Here is a 22,091-nt window from a genome sequence, read left to right on the forward strand (position 1 = left end):
AAATTTTTTAATGGTTCAGTCTAAAATGCATAAAGCAGTAACATTGCCTCTTCCAAATTTTAGCTATCTTTCACACACAGCTCATTTTAAACCCTGGTTCAAAAACGCTAATTTCCTAGCTGTGAATTATATTGGCGCGCTCAGTGTCATCATGGCTACGTCATCACTTCTCACTTTCTGCTTCAGGGGAAAAAGCTCTATGAGCTAGCCCTTCTCTTCTAAGTCCTGTTGCGTTGTTTACCCTGCAATGTTTCGCCTGTACCTAATATGCTAATCAAGCCAAGTTAAAAATCAGTCTTGAAACTTCGGTTGACGTTTGGAACATAACAGGTGATTTGGCGACAGTCTGGATAGCGATAAAAATTGCTAACTGGGAGTCTGGAGATGATCAGCAGTAATCTAACGTACAACAACATAGAGTAATAAGCTCCATGTTTTAAGTCAGTAAGATATATGGCTGGGTAAAATCCTAGTATACGATGCAGCCTTGGCGCGACTTTGAAAAATTATCGCCAACACCAAAAATGATCCAAAGAACGTCTATATATCTACTATACACACATAGTATATGTATATACACATATAGTATATATACTATATACATGGTATATACTAAGTTTAACTACATATTTTCTTTGAATGACCCGTTAACTACTCATCGTATGTGTCCCGTTTTTACTGCTCATCATAAAGTCGCCAAAAGTAGCCAAATCCCGACCCGTTAACTACTCATCGTATGTGTCCCGTTTTTACTGCTCATCATAAAGTCGCCAAAAGTAGCCAAATCCCGTGTGCACCGGATACTAGGATTAAACCATATGGCTGTACTGTAGAATTGGGTGTCTCTTCGATTAGTGACAAATTTTGTTCAGTTTTGGAGATGAAACCCTATTTCTGGTTACCACGATAGTTTTAACTTTGTTTTAGCTTCCTGATTTTTTAAAAGTGAAAATAGATCCATGTGTACATGGATAAAGTTAAGGCAGTGCGCAATGCCTAGTTTGTGCAATTTTTAAATATTTTTTAAAGTAAATATAGATGGACGTGTTTAGTGTAAGTATAGATGGACACGGAGTTTGTGGAATTCTTTGACTTTGGTTTTGTGTAGCGGCTATCTTGAAATTGTGCCTTCCTGTCGCCGATCTTGGCATCAAAAAAGAATCGAAAAAAAAAAAGGGGTACCCAATTGTAAAATTTAACCAGATATATATTTTCAACAAGTTTTATTAGCTTTTTATAGGTATTTTGCTGTGCATTATGCTTTATAGCATTTTGAAACTTCTTTACAGATTATTTAATTATATTAGATGCATTTACACATTTCCGCCTTCACGATAAATAAGAAATAGGCAAATAATAAATATATTTTTTAGTAATTTCATACACGTTTATCCTCCTTGCAGAGTTTCTACGTAATTTAGCCAATTTTTTTTTTTTTTTTTTTTTTGTCAGAATTCTTCGAAGTATGCTAGAGCAGGAGTTCTCAAACTTTTTTGCTCCATGCAGTACTTTCACCGATTCTCTCTTCCTTTCCAAAACAGGAGAAATAAATATTGTTACGGTTTTTGCATTTATTTAGCTATTTTTAGTAGAATTTATAATTAAAATTGTTTTATATTCCCGTGTAATGCAGCACGAGACTTATTTGAAGAGAAAGCTACGCCGGAGAAATTAAAATACAGGAGCACCGCATTTAACATTTCAATAAATAGATATTTCGTGGTTGTACTCTTGCTATTCAGAAAAATCGAGAAAATAGGAGAATGTTCTCGTGCATTGAAAAAGCTTATAAAAGCTGGAGGAAAGCATCTCAATTCAGTTGCTTACAGAGTTGTTTACTTACTTTTTGTTGTTGATTGTAGTGAATTCGCGGAAAGATCGGATTATAACTACTGTGGGATATTATTGCGATATTATACAAATATCTCTGAAGAAATTTCAGCATTTTGTTTTATTTGCTGTAATAAGAATACATTTTATTTACTTTTCATCGGACTTACACATTCAATTTATTACGAAACCGTACGTACGCAAAAATATATACATTATATGTATTTAGATGAATTTTTTTAACACGTTTTAAGCAATAAACTACAAAAAGTGTAGACAGCGTTAATAAACAAAAGAACATGAATAAAAGTAATATTTCATATTCATAAATTAAAACTAAATACTTAACAAATAAATAAAAGCCCGACCGCATTCTCCTCGCCCTGAAAGTATGAAATTCTTCCTTCGTTGTAAACCTCTGTGCTAGAGCTCATTTAAATATTAAATATGTAAATTTATGTACAAAAAATAATATTTTTGTAGCAATAAAGCAATGTTGTTGACATGAAACTATTACAAAACTGAAAATTTCAAGCGGTAAAGAAAAATAAGAAAAAATTCTGAAAGCTTTCAAATTTTATGACAAAAAAGGGGCGTTCTTTTACCGTTCTGTGTGTTACATTTATTTACTAAATATCATGTTTTTTCCGTCGTTAAACCATAAAATTCAGTTCAACAGCAATGTCATAAAATAATTGAGAGCATTCACAAAAAGAGCATATCTTTAGAATTTCCGCTACAGTCTCGCACGCTGGAGATAAATGTTTTTTTTTTTCGTACAGAGTTGCCATTATTTGCTTTATAATCGTTGAATTTGGCAATCAAAAATTCGTTCCGTTTTACAAAATATGAAGCAGATAATAAAACGAATTCCAAATTTGGGCTTCCGGAAGCCAATATTCGAATTGAGAACTATGTTATTCAAAATTTGATGTCTCTAGGTACCGTTGTTTTTTCGCAGTGTGAGAAACATACATATATTCATGCAGATTTCATTATTAATTTCTTTAAATAAAATGCAGGGCTCTAATATTTGGTGACAACAATTTGAAAAGTGAAACGCCGTTTGCAATGAATGAACGCAAAATGCTAAAACGAAATTAATACCGCGGAAGCACTTCCGCAGAGAACCCGGTAAATGTAAACATCGCCAAATTTGGCGATAATAGTTCAAACCTGGTAACCCAGCAGATTTATCCTATTCGCTTGTTCGAAGTTTGCAACCATTCCTCTTACGTTCATTTTGTTGAATTATCACTGTTGTTGTTCGCATTTGCAGATTTATATTATTCTTCTCTTATTTATTATTATTTTTTCTGAATTTTTTAACAATGAATAGATAGAAATATTTTCGTAGATAGATGCCGGTTCTCCTCGGGATGAAAGGAAGAAAATACGGCGGAAGGGGTGAATGCTAATTTGTAACACGGCTGTTCACGTTGTGTTCTTAATTATTAACAGCTCTAAGAACCATGAGCAGAATCATCAGGTTTCCAACCTCTAAAATAATGTGTTTCCGTAGGCCGCAAAAATGTGCATGTGCATGATGGCGTAAAATTTTAACAAGATAATGTTAATGCTTTTCTAACAATAACCTTTTAGAGGATGGCAGGTGTGACATAAATAGATGATTAAATTGAAATCAAAATTATTGATTACCTAAGATGACAGAATAGTTTGATGCATCACCATGGTCACCAAAATTAGCAAACCACTGCTGGTGTAAGGAATATATTGTTTTCTGTGTTAACTGGAATTTAAGACAATTTTTTTTTCGTTTGTCGCGTTTAACCGGTTAATTTCAGTACATTAACACTAATTTATATTTTTAAATGAATATGTCACGTTTAACCGGTTAGTTTTACATCTACATGCTTATTATCTGTGAATTTTTACTACCACATGCTTAATATATTGTTTTGTCTACTAACTTGAATTTACGTGCACTAAAAATCACGTTAACAAAATATCACGTTTACGGCAAAGATTCTGTTTACGGCTCGGTTCATCGTTGGCGAGTAAAAATGCAACGGCGCCAACGGGTTCTCTGCGGATGAAAACACAATACCGCTTCTTGCCAAATTGCTCCTTTGTAGTTTTTTTTAAAAAAAAAAAAAAAAGTGTCGTCGTCACGTTCACCAAGTTACAATACACCGAAGATTCATTACGAACTGTACGTTTAAATGAATGATTTATTTAAGTAAATAAATTCCTCGAGTGAGCGAGTGCTTAATAATGCTGAATACTGGTAGTTCCACCTGGTTTCAATTCGAACTTAGGCGAACGAGTTGGCTGCATGGCTTGTTTATATGTGTAAGTTGAATAAGAGACAGTTTCCTTTGTAATTCCTGTACGAAGGCATTTCTCCACTTTTCGTGGCTTTTTCATATTCTAGTAACCTAACCTTAAGTAAATAATCACGACATTATAGAATTCGATAAAATACGCAAAATACTAATTATTATTTTAAAATGCTAAAACAGACTAAATGTTTCATTTCAGTAAATTAAGAAGTACGAATATAACCTTACTACTCTATAATGTACTGAAAATCCTAATATTTCATTCAAAATGCTATATCAGAATGAAAAAATAATAACGCATCGATATAATTTAAGAACTCTGTAAACAATTCAAAACTTAAACATTTCATTATTTGGTAAAATCTTAGTATACGGTGCAGCCTTGGCGCAATTTTGAAAATTATCACTTAACACCAAAATCACCCGTTTACTACTTATCATAAATTCGCCAAATCCCTTGTGCACCGTATACTAGGATTTAAATTAAGCTTAAAAATTTTATTTCTAAATGAAAATTCCATTCAAGCAAATAACGACGCATAGACATAATGATAAAACCCCATAAATTATTCAAAATCCTATTATTTAATTATATAAAATCTTATATAATATGTCAAGCATGTAATCGTAATTAATTTTCGATTGACCATGTAAGCTTTGAGAAGTACAGCACTTATCAAATATCCTATAAACATGACAAAATCATCATAACTTTTGGGACTAGCAAAAGTCATTTATGGGCAATTATGAGCTAATAACTGACAAATATCCATTATTTAAAATAAGTTGTTGTTTCTTTATCAAAATGTAAATACTAGAACTTAATAAATGAAATTTCACACAAAACTATTGCAGAAAGTGAATACGACAAAATGAAAACAAAATTATTTTACATAGTTAATTTTATTATACGGTAACATATTAAAAAATAATTTCTATTTAAAGATGAAAATTAATTCCAAAATTACTATTCAAAGATGAATATACACATTGGAAAAAATTACTATTCAAATTACTTCCAAAATTACTATTCAAATTACTTCCAAAACTACTATTCAAAGATGAATATACACAAAGTCCAATTTAAAATCAATAGTACCTTAAAATAGCGAACTTAAAAAACATTAATATGAAATCGCAAATTCTAATTTTTAAAATCAGGAATTCGAATTTAAATCAATAGCGACTCAAAATATCGAATTTAAAAAACAATACTTACTGAAAACACACATTTTAAAATCGATAGTAACTCAAAATATCCAGTTTGAAAATCAATATTCAATATAATAATTAATCAATATGGCGTAAAAAGTTCAATTCACAGACCAGTATTCACTCAAAAATTCCCGTTATTAATAAATCAAAGTTCCTTATTTTGAACAAGTTCACTCATTAGCTTTTATAATTCAACATAAATAATTTAAAATCAATGTTAACTCAAAATTTCCGATTAAAAATGAACATTCACTGAAAAATTACAATTTAGACATTAATATTCGATCAAAAATCCAAGTTTAAAGTTAAGGCAGAAATTTCATTTTGAAAATGGAAGTTTCTTATCTTGATATTAGGCTTAGTTTCAACAATTTGACGCAACTGTCATATCCGGAACATGAGCGAAGAATAACAGTTTTAATAATTATCAAAAGATGAACTTGCATTACGTCCAGGTAGGAAATTTAGAAGTTATACAACAAATAATATGCTCTCTTATTTTTAAACTGCAATTTCTTCTCGTTAAGAACACTGCATGGTAACATATTTCGTGAAGGCACTTGATGAGTGGAATCTGCTACAGGGATCAGCCAAAGGTTCAGAATTTTTAACAATCCAGGAAATGGGCGGCCATTATTAATTCCAAAACTATTTTAGCGTCAACTGGAAAATTTGGTATTTCATCTGAACTATTCGTATAGCGGGCCTTGTAAATTAAATACTCGCACACTCTGCATAGCACGCGGGACGGTATTTCACGGAGGCGGATTTCGTTGATTTCGTTTTCAGCAAAATTTTGGGGACCACTCAGCATGGCCTCGATGGTTCTTGAAACAAGAGCAAATCTTTTTTTAATGATAAACTCGTGACCATCCGAAGAAATAAGCTTAACGTATGCAGCATCCGGACCTTCCAAACCTCCAAACTTTGGTTTATCCTCAAGAGCAGACATCTTAGAACGCTAACGTCAACAAATGAAAACTAACGCTTACCACTCCAACGCCTCTATGCAGAAATGAATAATGTTGCGCAAAAGTTAGCAGCAAAATGAAAGAAAAAAAAAATCATTCACGCATGCGCAGTAGACATATTTTGACTGTGGTAACTGTCATCGCTTTCCGTCAAATACAGACTTTAACCACGGATTTTTGAATGGCTATTTGCAGATTAATCGGGAAAGTTGCGAAATATCCATCACAAAAACACTTTACTTTGAGATGGCAACGTGGCTTAGCTAGAGGTGGGGCGGTTCCCTCTGGTCGGTACATTAATTGCGCGAAGCGTTATTTGATAAAGGATAGTCAGGTTTTGTCGTCTAGGCAAGTGACTAATAATTAGGTTCTAAGTTTTCATATGGCAATGGGCTAACACTGGCGGCCTGCGAATTAATCTCAGTTATTTATTTATTACGAGTACAGTGTTACAAAGATTTCAGGATTCTAATTATTTAAAGTCCGAATTTATACCATAAGAAACGAACATGAATAATACATCAGAAAATCGATAAATGGGATAATTAATTTAGAGTGCGATATAAATATTATTCAGAGATTTGAAGATGCAGATTTTTAGCCAAAAGGGCGTTAGGCCAGGGCTATTACTCTGGAAACGGAATTTTGCGTCGTCCTCTATATATGGCGAATCACTTTTCAAATTGTTGCCACAAAATATTACCGCCCTGTATTATTTTTAAAGAAATTAAATAATGGAGATACTGCATGTATGTTGAAACAACGATGGTACCTAGAGCCACCAAATTTTGAATAACGCAGTCCTCCACCCGAAAATTCTTTATTTCACATTTTGTGAAATTTTAATATACTCCTCATTAACAAACTCAACGATTTCAAAGCAAGCAATGGCAACACTGCACGGAATAAAATATTTTTGTCTCCAGCGCGAGAGACTGTATACAGGAAATTCTAACGATATGCTATTTTGTGATTTTGCTGTTAAATTGAACTTTATGGGATGTATGTGCGAAGAACGTAATGTTTAATAACTAAAATTAACACACAAAACGTGAATTCAGAATTCAGATTCAGGCTTTCAGATTTTTTATTATACCCGATTTTCAATATTTTGTGTGATACTTTGATCTATTAAATATCATGTTCTTTGTACTTAAACCACATAAAATTCAATTAAACAGCAATATCACGAAATATTTAGAAACAACATATCTTTAGAATTTCCGATGGACAGTGTCTCGTTGGAGATAAGAAAGAACTTTTCGGCACAGTGTTGCCATTGCTCGCTTTGAAATCGTTGAGTTTATTACTTCAAAATTCGTTAAAGATTTACAAAATATGAAATAGATAATAAAAAAACTCGAAATTCAAAATTCGGGCTTCCAAGTGTCCATTTTCGGGTGGAGGTTTACGTTATTCAAACTTGGATGGCTCTAAGTACCGCCGGTTTTTCAACAGTGTGAGAAACATGCATACATTCATGCAGATTCTTCATTATTTAATTTCTTTAAATATAAAACAAGGCGATAGTATTTGGTGGCAACAATTTAAAAAGTTATATGTCATTTATAGGGCATTGATGCAAAATTCGGTTTCGAGACTAAAACCCTTTCTGGTTCAAAGCTCCTTTGGGCTTAAGAAAAAAAAAAAGCCATCTTCCTAAGAAAACTAAACATTGATATGATAAACTCAGAAAAAAAAATTGAAAAACAGAAAAAGTATACAAGCACTTCACTGTGCATCGGATATTTTAAACATATGCTGCTCTGTTTACTTTCAAAATTTTTGTAATTTTGCTGTTGAGTTGCATATGTCATTAAATACGATGATGCTTAATAATAAAAGATACAAAAAAGAAATGAGTTAGGAGGAGTGAGTGCAATAGCAGACTGATAGAGTGCGAACTCAGTGAGAGCATAAAACAACCTTAACAAATCCTTTTGGGCCATTGTTAAAATCTGAACAATTTCAGATTTTTTTATTTATTTATATTAACTTTTTATCATACTTCTCGAAATATAAATAAGCTCAATTACGAAATTTTGCGATAAGAATAATCGTTTTTTCGAGAATACATTCACATATGAGCAGTTATTTTTTTTCACGGTTGAAAAATAATAAGAAAAAAACTCGTTTGATCGATGGGCATCTACAATCCGTGATGAAGACATTTTCTAGCTATTTTTTCCTGAGATTAGAAACTTATATAGAATAGAAATGCCTTCATGTGGCAAGCTGTAAGAAATAAAAGAAATTTATAATTATTTCACGGAATAAATATAAGTATATTTGTTTATTTAAATATCGAAAAAGAAATTAATAAATAAGAAGAAGATATTAGGTTGTCATTATTTATTCTCAAGTTTTATCCCACTTGAAGAACGCCCTCTGAAAATACAGAAAGTTTTCATCATTTTTAGTTTAAATTAAAGTAAGCTACTTAGTGATTCATTAAACTTGTTAGAACTCTTTGAAACAAATGTTTTAAATTTAATATTTAGCAATCAATATTGAGTAAAAAAGTATATTCAAGAAAAATGTCTTGCAGGTACTAAACGTTTGATTTCAGATGGATTGGATTGGATTATTCGATTATGGCAAAGGACACGAGGGCTATCTGCCTAAAGGGATGGGTGCCTTCGTGGAGGACTTTCTAAGGGAAACTGACTCGTATACACGTTACACATGGGGAAAACCACGAAAACGCCCATGCAGCCAGCCCGTTCGCGGGATTTGAACCTCGGACCGAACTACCAGTGTTCAGCGTCTTTACCGCTCGGCCGCTGGTGGGCTGATTTCAGATGGAAAATAAGTATAAATTTAATTTTTTTTTCTTTGCAACATTATTATTATTATAGTTTACGCATGTTTACGAAAATATTGAGTATGCGAAATTAAAAATTTATTTAAAGTATTGTTACGAATTTTGTACATAGATACATAATATTAATTCAATTATATGTGAAATTGTTGTATTTTTCTGTGCAATGTAACGGGAAAAATCTCAAGAGAGAAGCTATGCGGGAAACGTAAGATAACATAGGTAAGTCCATTTAACATTTTGTAAATGGATATCTCGGTAATTTGGCGAGATATCGCCATGGGGGAGAAATCGCCCAAAGTCGCCAAACTTGCCGACATTTTGGTCAGTTCTCTGTATCTTCGTAATAGGTATTGTAATTGATCACTATGTTAGCTGCAACCGTAATTCGACCCTCATACTGCTTTCCAGTAATTTCGAGAAGCAGAAAGTACTAGAAATATCTCGTCGGCCTGTTGAAAATTGTATAAGGTGAAGAAAGTGTTTCTCTTTCGGTGCCCTTTGCATTGCGTTGTGTTTAAGATTTTTAGTAGTTTGAAGCGTAACTACTACTTGTACTATGTGATACTGTGAATATCTGTACGGACTTGTGTACATTCAATCCGTTACGAACACGTACGCGCGCAAATCTTTTTCATTTGGCTAAAAAAATAAGATAAAATGAAATAAAATAAAAACATTCTAGTCTACCAACTTTTTCAGAGCGTGCATTCAGCCTAGGTTTGAGACTAGTGTCATGCGGACGTAAACTGAGGAGAAAGATAGTTTTTATTCAAGGAATATTCAAAGAAATAATTCAAGAAATCAATGTGCGTTGCATTGCCGGGAATATGCAGTCATTGGGAAGGAGGTAATGTTACTGATTTTGTATATATGTAAATAATTTTAGTGAAATTACATATAACGTTGCAGTATTTTTTCTATAATATCACACGAAAGGCTTGAAAGAGACGAAGCTCTGAAGGGAAAACAAGATTACAGGTGCAAGTCTATTTCGCATTGACGTAAATGGCTATCTCTCTAAACTGACAAAAGGCTCCAAACTTGGTGGCCATTTACCAGCATTAACGGGAGACATAGAACTGTCCCATTTACGTAAACTACAAGTAATTTTTTGCAGGTGTGTCTAAGAAATACACCTACTTTAAGACCATTTAAAAAATTTTATAGGTTACTATATCATTTTTTTTATTTTATTTCATTTTATCTTACTTTTTTGGTCTCAGTCTCTGTGTAACTATAATTGGTACTGTAACTGAATAGCTGCAATTGATCCCTATGTGTAACTGTAACCTTATGCGGCTTTTGGATGCAACTTTAACCATATATGCCTCCAGTAATTTCGAGATATGAAAAGTACCAGAGATTCCTCGGCGGCGAAGTGAAAACTATATGACCGAAGAAAGCATTTGCTCTCAGTTGTTGACGAGCTCAACGTGAGTTCGGAGTATTGAGTGATCTCCGAAGAAGCTTCGCTTTTTTAGATGTGCTTTGCGTTGAGCTGCGCTTAACGCTCTTAGTAGTTTGATGTCTAATTACTGAGTGTACTCTGTGAAGAGCTGTAGGAAAGTTCCTGAACTGTAAAGCGGTGATTTGTGTGTGTGTGGGGGGGGGGTAAAATAATTTTTATAAAGCTGTCATCGGTTCTGTGTGCGTTCAATCCTGTATACAAAGAACATGTTCCCCTCTTTATTCTAAAATTAGTAATAACATTTTCTAAAATGCGTTTTTCAAAATTAATTCGTTTATATATTCACGGTAATGCGAAATAGCTCTCAGCCAATCGGTTTAAACAAAATTGTTACTATAAATACCCCTGCTACTAACTGCGCTTTTATCCTGCTATGCATTGCTTCTGCTAGCCGCGTATTTTCCGGTCCGGTTAGCCTCCTTTGTCTAAAAACGATGTAAGCTTCCAAAGTTGTGCGGGTGTACATAATAACCATAATGATTATATGTGAACCTGTTTTAATTAAACCTTTTCTTCTCTGTTGTTGTGTCATCAGATGTACCTTCTAATCCTCAAGATATTTACATGGCTCTGTCATTCTATGTGCGAAGTTGGGACTCAACACGTTATTTACATCCAGTCTTTACATATATATAATTTGGAGATTAGAAATTGCAAAATTAATATGTTTAATTATTAATGTTGTTAGTCTGCGAAATTAACTAAATAATTAAGTATGACGTTTGTATAATGCATGTTTTAGCTGAACTAAGATTTTCCTCGAAAGAACGATATTTTTGGTTCATTACTTGTTATTTCATCCATGACTTAACCTAATTAGCTAACTGACAAAAGCTCAAATATTGAGACAAAACATTTACAGCGCAATTAATTAAATAACTCTATTGCACTCAACCAAATAATATTTTTGTTAATTTAAAAGTAAACTATAAACTTCGTAATTTAAAAAGTTTAACAATGACTACTTATCCTTCCAAAATAAAACTCTAGTAATTGTCTTATGTTCCTGAACTCCTGTAACAAAAAGAACCGAGATTCTCGATTGTGCTCGTCAATGAATATTTGCTGTGTTTTTTTTTTTAAGCAATTATATACTTTGGAACACTTTGGAACGTGTATTAAGACACAGTCTTCTTTTAGCGTGTATATTATATAATTCTATAGCTTCATTTAGATGGCTTTTGTGTCGTAAATTTGTGCAAATATGTTAGAAAATCTTCCGTTAATAAAGAATTTTATTCTTCAGCGATCATCTAATGCGGCATGAATATTTGACTATTTCGTAACGCCGATTTTCTGACCGAACAGAACGATTTCTGACTAATGCTTTCAAATCTCAATCATAAATAAAGAATTTTCCTTTCGTGAGAGTAAAGCTGAAACAAGTAATATTAAAAGAAAAAAAAAGAAATTAAAATTAAAAGTCAATTAAAAGCCAAAACTTATTTCGGTTACTTTTTATTAACATTTTTTCGTTTTCAATTTATGAAGTTGATGGTGGTCTAAAACTTTTCATGCTATCCATCTCTTGCAATGCTTCATTTTTGCAAAGAACCTTTCCAGTGAGTTTCGAGTAGTCCAGTTCTTCAATTAATATTCCATCTAATGATTTCATACGATTCAAGGCGACATATGCTTGATCTGCTGCGAAGAGGTTTCGTCTTAGATATATTACTGCATAATCTGTAGTGCTATTTATTTATTTTAATAAGCTAGGGGCCTTTTAAGGGGTTATATTTTAAACATATATTATTATCACGTTCACATAGAAATATGGGAAGAATGTTCGCTACATAATGGGACGTCTCATCCGCTTTATCCAACTCTATTTTTTGTTAAATATTACAATACCATTTATCACAGTCATGCACTATTATTTATAAGTTGTTATAAAATTAATTTTTACAGCACTTGAAAATTCCGATCTTGGAGAGTTCCGAGAACGACCGAGCAGAGTCGGGAGCTGTACTCTGATGCTTTGCAGTGAAGCTGTCTTCACCGTTATTGCCGGACAGTGTGAAGGCTTTGTCGCTGATTGTGTCAACGTGTTTGTAGTAGTTCTTCGACGACTGTAACGTGATTTTGGAGCTGTCCTGATTAATATTGGCTAAATAAAGTGTGTTTCGATATTCCATCAAGTGTCGTCGTTATTCACTCCAAATCCACACGAACTCCGTACGAACGTGAAGGAAAAAAAAAAAAAAAAAAAAAGTAACAATATGGAAAAACTACGAAAGCCACACAAACAGTTAACCCGCTTGTCTGAGATTGAACAACCCGTATTCAGCGGTCTTAACGACATGGCCAAAGATGGGGTTTTTCCAAGAAGGAGAAATTAAATCTCAGGAAATGAGACACTGTGGCTTTCAATGTGCCGTTCCTATGTGATCTGTGGATTGTTCCGGGTTTCGAGATTGGCGTAAGATTTCGCCAAATCGGCTACACTTTGTTCTTCTCTAATTATTTATGGATAAATCGAAGCTTAAGGAGTAGCAGAGACAATAATAAGAGCAGGTAGAATTCAAGTCACAAGAAAGTAGAAATGAAGGAATCTTCTTATATATTGTAACGCTAACATTACTGTAAATTCTTCCTGGAATATAAGTTTCTTTTATAGATTCCTAAATTTTAAAAAGGATTTATTCCCGTAGTGAACTATTTTCAAACTATTTGCGAAGGTCACGCCGAACCTTTCGCTTTTAACTGTTGAACTTTACGCCAGCCTAATACGAGAACCAACTCATCACAGCTAATCAAACGCGAACTGATATTCAAGGTAAGATTTCGCCAAATCGACTGCACATTCCTCTTCTCTAATTATTTATGAATGATTCGAGGCTTAAGGAACAGAAGAGACAACTATAAAAAAGGATAAGATTCAAGTTACAAGGCAGTAGAAATGATATAATCTTATAATATATTACAATGCTTAATTAACTGGAATTGCATCCTTCAGAAATTAAATTATTCGAATAATTTTCTCTTCTCGATTTTCGAACGATAAATTTATTAGACAAAAGGGTGTCTAATACGCAAGGAAATACAGTGTATATAAAATTTCCTTCACGGGATGTTCATTTTTATATTATTACCACATTTCTATCAGATTTTCACCAAAATGCGAATGCCCCTAATATCCCAACTTTATATTAATACTATATGAGAATTACTAATAAATAATTACTAATACTTACTAATAATAATTACTAATAAATAATTATTAATACTTACTAATAATAATTACTAATAAATTTTCACTACCGCTAAATTTAGTGTACGATTGAACATAGAATGATATTCTGTTGAGAAATCATCTAATTTTTCTCACAATTTATACCTTATGACAAATACATCATTCTCGTCTGAAGTGCTTTGACGTCTCCTATCCCTCACGTGACTGCATATATATAATATTCGTCAGCGTCTTCGAAATGCCTCTAACTATACAACTTTTAGTCGCTATGTTTACAGAGCGAGTTTCGAAAACCTAGTAATAAATGTCAAGAGTTGTTGACAGGCTTAGGGTAACCTGACTCAGTTCAAGGTCAGAACACATTAAAAAATCGATCGTTACGTAAGACACTGTGGAGGCCCGGAAAATTTTATGTCTTACAATTTTCACAGGAAAATGACTCTAAAATTTAAGCTGAACCAGTACACTACAGCATACAGTGTAACTATCGCTTACGTAATTTTTAAAGGAGGAGACTAAATTAATATCCTTAAAACATTTCGCTTAAAACAAACGTAAAGCTTAAATATTCATCAAAAATCAAATCTACTTTTATCCTTATATAAAAGACTTCTTCGACAGAACAAAAAAATGATTCGTGTCAAATGCGATTCTCAAATGAGCACAAATACAACTGTTTAAAGTAACTCGGATTAAGGTCAGTTCATTTACACAACGTTCAACAGAGCATTTCTAAATGTCTTAAATCAATTTATCAGAATTTGCTAGCTGGCTATTGGAATTAATCAAAGCTCGCAAGGGTTATCCGCTTAAGGGCAGAGAGGACTTCGTGAAGGACTTTCTAAGGAAAAGCCAGCACGCATCACATTACATATTAAATTTGGAGGAGACCCTAAAAACCAAACATGCAGCCAACACGTTCGTATAGGTTCGAACCCAAGACGGAACTACCTGTATTCATTTAAATTTCACCTATGCTTTCGACTGAATATATTTCATTGAATATGTCCTTCAGTCAAAGCCCTTCATAAAGTAAAATTGTCTTGTAGAGACATTACGTAATTTTGAAGAAGGAGACTTGAAAAATTTACAAATATTTCTCCTGGACCCGAACGTGGACTACTCGAATACGCGTAGAGTGTGCTAACCGCTACATCACGAATGAATGCTAGAAGGAGAAAGAAAATACCTCCTTTAAATGAGGATTAGGGGACCCAAACGCCAAATCCTGATGATGTAGAATCATCATCCACCACCTTTTAGTTCGGGCGCCATTGTAGAGACGTTAGGTTATTTTGTTGAAGCAAGAGAAGTGAAAATGTGCAAAGCTCTCGTCGGGACTCGAAACTGGACCTCTCGAATGCGCGCCGAGTGAACTACCGCTACACAACGAAGGCATGCAGAAGGGAAAGAGAAAAGTCTCTTTCTGGGTGTATCGCATTTTTACTCATTTTTCACATTATTTGCTTTTACGTTCGGATTATTTTACAGGAAGATCAATTCTTTAAAAGCTGTATTTCAAGGATGCTTAATTAATGATGTTTTTTGCTCTTAATTTATGTAAAGCGCTTTTCAGAGTAGCAGATTTGCATTTCATTAGTTAATTCAAGTGCATTTAAGATCTTAACTCCTTTGAGAAATAGATTTTAGTAGCTTGTTAGTTACGTGATAGCTTCGGTGTAGAAAGTCTTTGCTATTTCTGTTGAATAGCGAAAGTTTATGGGTCGCTTTTATTGCCATTTTGTGGTTATAAAAATGAAAAGAATAAAGACAGCTCTTCTCGAATATAACCAAAGATTTATATTTCAGAAATAAATGGGAATCGTAAAATAGTTAACGAATGTAAGTTGATTTTTTTTTTTCAAAATATTTTATTGGAGATAAATTATGTTATAAAAAACGATAAATGATGGTATTACAAAGTTATACTTAAAGGATTTCACTGGCATTTTAAATACCTCGCTGGATTTTGCCATAAAAATTGAAAATAATTTAAAATTAGGCCAAAAAAATAAAAAAAATAAATAAACTCTTAAAGAGTTCATATTGTACAGGTCGGCCGAAAGGGTTTATTAAGAGTTTTTTGCGCTCTCTCTGAGCTCGCAATCTTAGAGTTTGCTCATGCAATCACTCCATTTCTTTTTGTCGTTTAAAATTTATTGTTAATCATCGTTTCCTCCGCATTTACGGCGCGCACCATTCGTAAAAAAAAAAAAAAAAAAGAAAAAAAAAAGAAAAAGAAAAAGAAAGAGAGAGATTTAAAACCAACATATGTTTTAAATTCCCAATGCAGCCTTGAGGCTTGGCATATATTTTTAGACGAAAGGGGTAATTCGTCTAGCAGGACTATTAATTTCGTTTTGGCATTTTGCGTCGATTCACTATAAATGTCCGTTCACTTTTCTAATTGTTGCCACCAAATATTATCTCCCTGTATTATATTTAAAGAAACTAAATAATGAAGAATCTCCATTAATGTAAGTATGCTTCTCGCACTGTGATAAAACAACGGTATCTACAGCCATCCAGTTTTTAATAGAATATGGGCATCTGGAAGCCCAGATTTAGAATCTGTTTCATTATCTATTTCATATTTTGTAAAAGTTTGTAAAATTTTGATTAACAAACTCAACGATTCCAAAGCGAGCAATGAAAAAAAAAAAATATATATCTCCTGCGCGCGAGGTTGTGTATCGATATCTGTCATGCGAATAAAGAATAAGTTTTGTGACCATTAAGAATTCTGGTGCTAAGAAACAAACAATGCAGTAAATACAGGCATTACGTAAAACTGGGAAAAAGTAATAAAATAATAAGTGTTGTTAATTAATGTAATGTTTGAAATACTTTTATTACTTTCTCTTAACTGGTGCCAATTTTTGCCGGTTTTAAACCTTTATAGCCACTTTCTGCTACTCGCAGGGCAAAACCTACTTCCAGTCCTGATCGTATTGCAACTAAGTTATAAGATTGTGATTAAAGTCATCATGTTTCTTCTAGAAAAATTTATGTTGTATTTTTATATCCGATCTACGCGTTTATTCCAAGAGTAACGGTTACTCTTAGAACTTAGCATACATTAATTTTCTAGTATCTCGATTGAGAAAAGTATCTTTTTTCATTTAAGCCTTTCGTAAACCTAGAAATATCTTACTCAGAATGTATGAAACATTTATCATTCTTATCTGCAGCTTTTTAAGAAATTGTTTGTTAACATTTACAACGTTAATCTGAAGTGTGGAGAATAAAACGAACTTGGTTTGGAGTTATTAAATTTCAAGAGGGAACAATTTCCTACATGACAGGCTTAAATTTGCTCTTGGCTCTGTCTTATCTTTCAAGCGCCTGAAATTTTAATTTGTCGAAGAGAAAATGAAGTCTTTCGAAAGATTCTTTTTACAGAAACTGTGTGAGGTGCAAATGTAAAAGCTAGAATACTTTTTATTCGTAGGAAAATCGATTACAATTTCTGCAACTTGAAATTAAAAACTATCTTATTCCGCAACATGGAAGCAAATTAAATGTTATATTTATCACAGTTATATTTTTTGAAATGTGTGAGCAAAAGGAATACTTATTCTTATCAAAGTTAATTTTTTTAGAATCTTTCACATAATATGTTTATTAGGAAGGTATACTTTGCACAGTCTATTAAGTTGATTCCTGAGCAAAAATAATAATTGGAAAAAAAAAAAAAAACTGCAATACCTTCATAGGAATTCGAACTGTGAACCTCCTGTTTGCCAGCCGGACGTGCTTTTCAATTACACCACAAAAGCAAACGGTAAGGAAGGAGGAGATGATTCCTTACACTCTCACCTACTTAAAGTGAGACTAAGGAGAAAGTGATCCAGTCGCCAAATCCTGCTGGTGACGAATTGTCGTTCACCACATTTTTTTTTCGAGCATCACTAGTAGAGCGATATTTTAGATCTGGAAAGCAAGACAGATTAGCAGTTCTTCCACCGAGGTTTGAACTCCCGATTGTTAGCCGGACGTACTTTCCAATTTCACCAAGAAGGCACGTGACGAGGAAGCAAAAGAATTCCTTGCTACTCTATTTAGTGGTCACGAAATCCACATTGCGTACACCTCCGCATTCCCTTTACACTTGAGATCCAACCTCCATTGAAACTGATTGATGATTACGTAATATTGTATGCTACGAATACAAGGATTTTTATCCCGCGCATAAAAATTAACAGATGTTGATAAGCTATGATTTGATGTTACTGCTAAAAGTTTTCTAAGTAAACATCTAAGCACACAGTAACACAAGCAAGCGGAAACATTTTAGGCCTGTTTTACAATATAATAATATAGAAACAATAAAATAAATAAATAAATACATAAAAAATTGCAAAATGCGTATGGTGCAGAAAACAAAATACATAAGCATAATGAGTTATGTATAGATAATTACTTCAGATGGCTATCGGCCGCTTCACTTAGCTACGAGAATTGTAATCATAATTATAGATAGGAATGACGATGCTATCTCATTTCCTAATATTTGAATGGATATTGGGTGCCAGGTCACGTAACTGTTCTATGCAAAATTCTTCATGAAATACACTGTTCCTTACAAACCACAGGAAGCAGGAAATTTTTCTAAGAACGCAATTCTGTGGTCTGAAGTTGCTTTTGGTTGATTTCGCAAGAGTATGCCCAAACAGGGCAGGCATTAGAACGTAGTATGTTTTTTTGTCAATGTGTAACTTGTTGTCTAGCGATAAACGCCGTTCTGGGAAATTTAGGGAAAGAGTTTAGTTTTACGGATCAGGAGCTTCAGGATGATAGATTATATATGTGGGGAGTAAGATTTTCGTTGAGAATTACCCCGAGATAGGTGATAGGCCTAGGCCAGGGCAGGAAAGAATCATACAGCTTTATATTTCCATCAAACTTAATTTTCATTGTGAAAAGAACAGCTGTAGAATTGTCTACATTGATTTCCAACTCTATCTAAATAGCCAGGTCTCAAGTGCCTGGATGTGGTTTTGTAATGCTGGACGAAGAAAAGCATTTTGTGATAGGATCGATTTGTCATCAGCGTACAGTGCTAGTAGGGTACTGCCTTTCTGTGAAATATCATTCACATACAAACTGAAAAGTGTAGGTCCCAGGAGTGTTCCCTGCGGCACACCGGTTATTATAGCGCAGTAGGAGGAGTATGTGTTTGAGATGTGAACGACAAAGTTACTACCTGTCTGGAATATGAGCGCCGTAATCTAAAACCTTCCTTTAAATACTATCTCTTTTTAGCACGTTGGAATACGCGGGAACGAGAAATTAGCGTTCTGGTAGAAAAATGGAAAGCGATAAAGACAGAAAAGCTAATTAGTGTAAATAACTGGTTAATAAAAATAAATAAATACTCTACAAAGTACTAAGTGAAAGGCCTTATTCCTCAACAATAGGCTACAACGTCCTAGTTTCTTCCTGAAGTAACTTTCAACCTTTCAAGGAGAGAAAATTATACCATTTAACTTAAGGAGAAAAAACAACAATAAAAATGCTTATATTTTAATTAGTTGGCTCGCATTACAATTTCAGGTATTGTGCTACTATTACACCTACGAAATACTGATTGAGCAAATGCAAACTTCCTACAGAATGAGATATTATTACTATTATCCGACAAAGAAAAAAAAAAAAATCAATGATTAATTTTAGAAAACTATAAATTTTCTCTTGTAGAAAAATAAGTCTATACACCTGGAAGCAGTGATTTAAAAATTGCGAGTGCTGTGTTAATTGCTTGGCTTTAAAATATGCGCATAATGATCGATAAAGTTGAATGTGTACGCGTTTGGAACGTAATCGTCACCTGCACAAAAATTTTAAATTTTCAATAACCCAGAATCAAAGTACAATATTGAAACTGTTTATCACTTTTCCTCATTTTAGGAAAGATCTATAAATTGTATTTAAAATAAAGAATAAATTAAATTAAATGAACTGTGAAACGGAATAATGAAAGAAATCTTCATTTTTAAATACGAATTAGAACAAGACAACTCCATTAACAAAACAAAATTCAGAATATAAGACCTTTTTATTCGAACTGAAAATGAATAATTACCCAACTTGGGTTTACAGAAGCAGAGGACTTCTGGCTTAACCGAAATAAGTGAGGAGTAACAAATTCAAAATTAGCATAATGGCTCACAGAATGATTTAACGCGCAAGCAAGGCTCTGGTTTGTAGAAAACCGGCGAGACAAAGTTAAATGGCTAGAAGCACTCAACGCCACTAAATCAAGTCGCTAATAATCACGGCGTAGCTCTGGAATAGGCAGACACGCTCTAAAACTAACTTCCGAAACTCTTGCCTAAATAGCGCTTCTTTCACCTTGATCTGCGTAAACGTTCGCTGTTTCATTTATATTATGGCATGAAAAGGGCCGGTTAAAAGACAGTAATTGAAAGTACTAACTTAAAATGAACTATTAGTTAAAATTAAATAGATAAACCTCACAAGATGAAAGAACTTCAACATAAGACTTGAATTAAATCATTTCAAAATGCAATGAGTGGCCAAAATTAAATAGGAAACTTATCTTGGGGTGATTGTCGCTAATTCTCTCGCATGGTTCCCATACATACATTGCATTTTGCATTTCGTACTTATTCTTTAAAGGCTAATGTTTATATATATATATTTTAAATTTAAACAAATTTAAATTCTTAACAAATACGTATAAAAGTAAAAAAGTAAAAAAGCAAATTTAAATTCTAAAAAAAGGAAAAAAGCCAAAATAATTTAAAATAATTTAAAAATATGCAAACATGTAAAAGATTTAATTCTCGAACTAATCTACAATATCATTCAAATTCAGAAGCATAAGCAAATCAAGTGCAAAATCTATCCATGAAAATAAATCTACTAATTTAATAAATTAAAATTAAATTAAACATTTTTTTTTTTAAAATGCATATGTGAATGATCGTAGAGTAGGCAGGAGACAGACTTTTCAAGGGGAAGTTGTCTCCAAACCTAACTCTCCAATAATTCAATTCGTGTTTCGTCATTCATGCAGGCAAGGGTAAAAGTCAAAACCAAAAGTAATTCCAATAAAGTGGTAATATATACATATATATATATATATATATATATATATGTATGTATATGTATATGTATGTGTGTGTGTGTAAGATAAAAAATAAGTAAATAAGCTTTATGATTTAATTTAATGTTAGCCTTTCATTTTTCATTTTTAATTTCGGTATTTCCTGTTCCTATTCTAAAAAAAATAATAATAATTTCTCTGACTGCGTCATTCTAAATAAGTCTTTGTCACAGAGCCTGGATAACGCTGATGACGTAGTTAACTCGGGACCGAAATTCTGAGAGCTGAAACCTTTCTCTTAATAGACTGCCATATTGGATAAATGCGTACTTTAGCTTCTCTCTGTGTGTTGCTTGGACGCAATTTCGCTGCTGTCTCTTCTTAACGCAACAGTATCAAAAATATAAATTTTCTGAAAATAAGCACGATTAGAGTGCCAAATGAATTGTGGCCACAAATGTCAATTTAAATAAAAATGGAATTTATTCCTCCTCGGCTGCCGAGTTTCCTAGTCCCCTTCAAGATGCAATTTACGTGCTTTGCCTTCAGTATTTTCTGCCTTTCTACATCTCAGTGTTCCTACATCAGTACTTCTAAATTTGTTTTCATTACATATATATATTATGTGTATTACTCTAGTTATTTTATGCACAGTTTATAATTTTCTAATCTGTTATAGAAAGGTTAAGGCACGGTGCCTAGGCACCCTAGTGTGTCCAAACACCATTCCACCGAGTTCAAGATTCAATAAGGTACACAGCAAACAAACACGCAAATGCATTAAATAAATAAACTGTTCGCATTTACAAAAACACGTGAAAAATGATTTATATACAAATCGTCAAAAATATTTACATAATTACGATATGCACGAATTTTATTTTAAAAAAAGGAATATGTTAAATTAACGGTGAAAAGGAAGAATATTAGGAAGCGTAAATATTTAAATACAGATTAACACGGCACAGCTCGTGTGTTGTGTATGGTAGAATATAAACGGGCCAATGTGTTAATTCGCTTCAGGAGCGTGAATAAATCTTTCTGGGCTACGAGTATAGTTTAATAATCGTGTGACAGAATTATCTAGATTGCCGCTAGCATAATAATACTGGAATTGTGATAAACTGGATTATGCAGCCTCATCCCCTGTTGCAATAATTTAATTCTAATTAGCTTGGAATAATGTAATAATACTTCAATAATCAAAAAGCTGTT

The 22,091-nt window shown here is 33.0% G+C and overlaps 1 protein-coding gene and 1 pseudogene across 1 annotated transcript in view; both read right to left on the reverse strand.

Moving 5' to 3' along the window:
* The window catches only part of LOC118204321 (guanylate cyclase 32E-like), a 440,266-nt gene that overhangs the window by 280,280 nt on the left and 137,895 nt on the right, over nucleotides 1-22,091 (reverse strand). The gene's annotated exons all lie outside the window — the stretch shown is intronic.
* LOC146996110 (elongin-C pseudogene) lies at nucleotides 4,710-6,371 on the reverse strand (annotated as a pseudogene).

This window comes from Stegodyphus dumicola, chromosome 7, assembly GCF_044657685.1.
Source record: "Stegodyphus dumicola isolate Sdum_Otavi_A_Nest chromosome 7, ASM4465768v1".
Lineage (NCBI taxonomy): Eukaryota > Metazoa > Arthropoda > Arachnida > Araneae > Eresidae > Stegodyphus > Stegodyphus dumicola.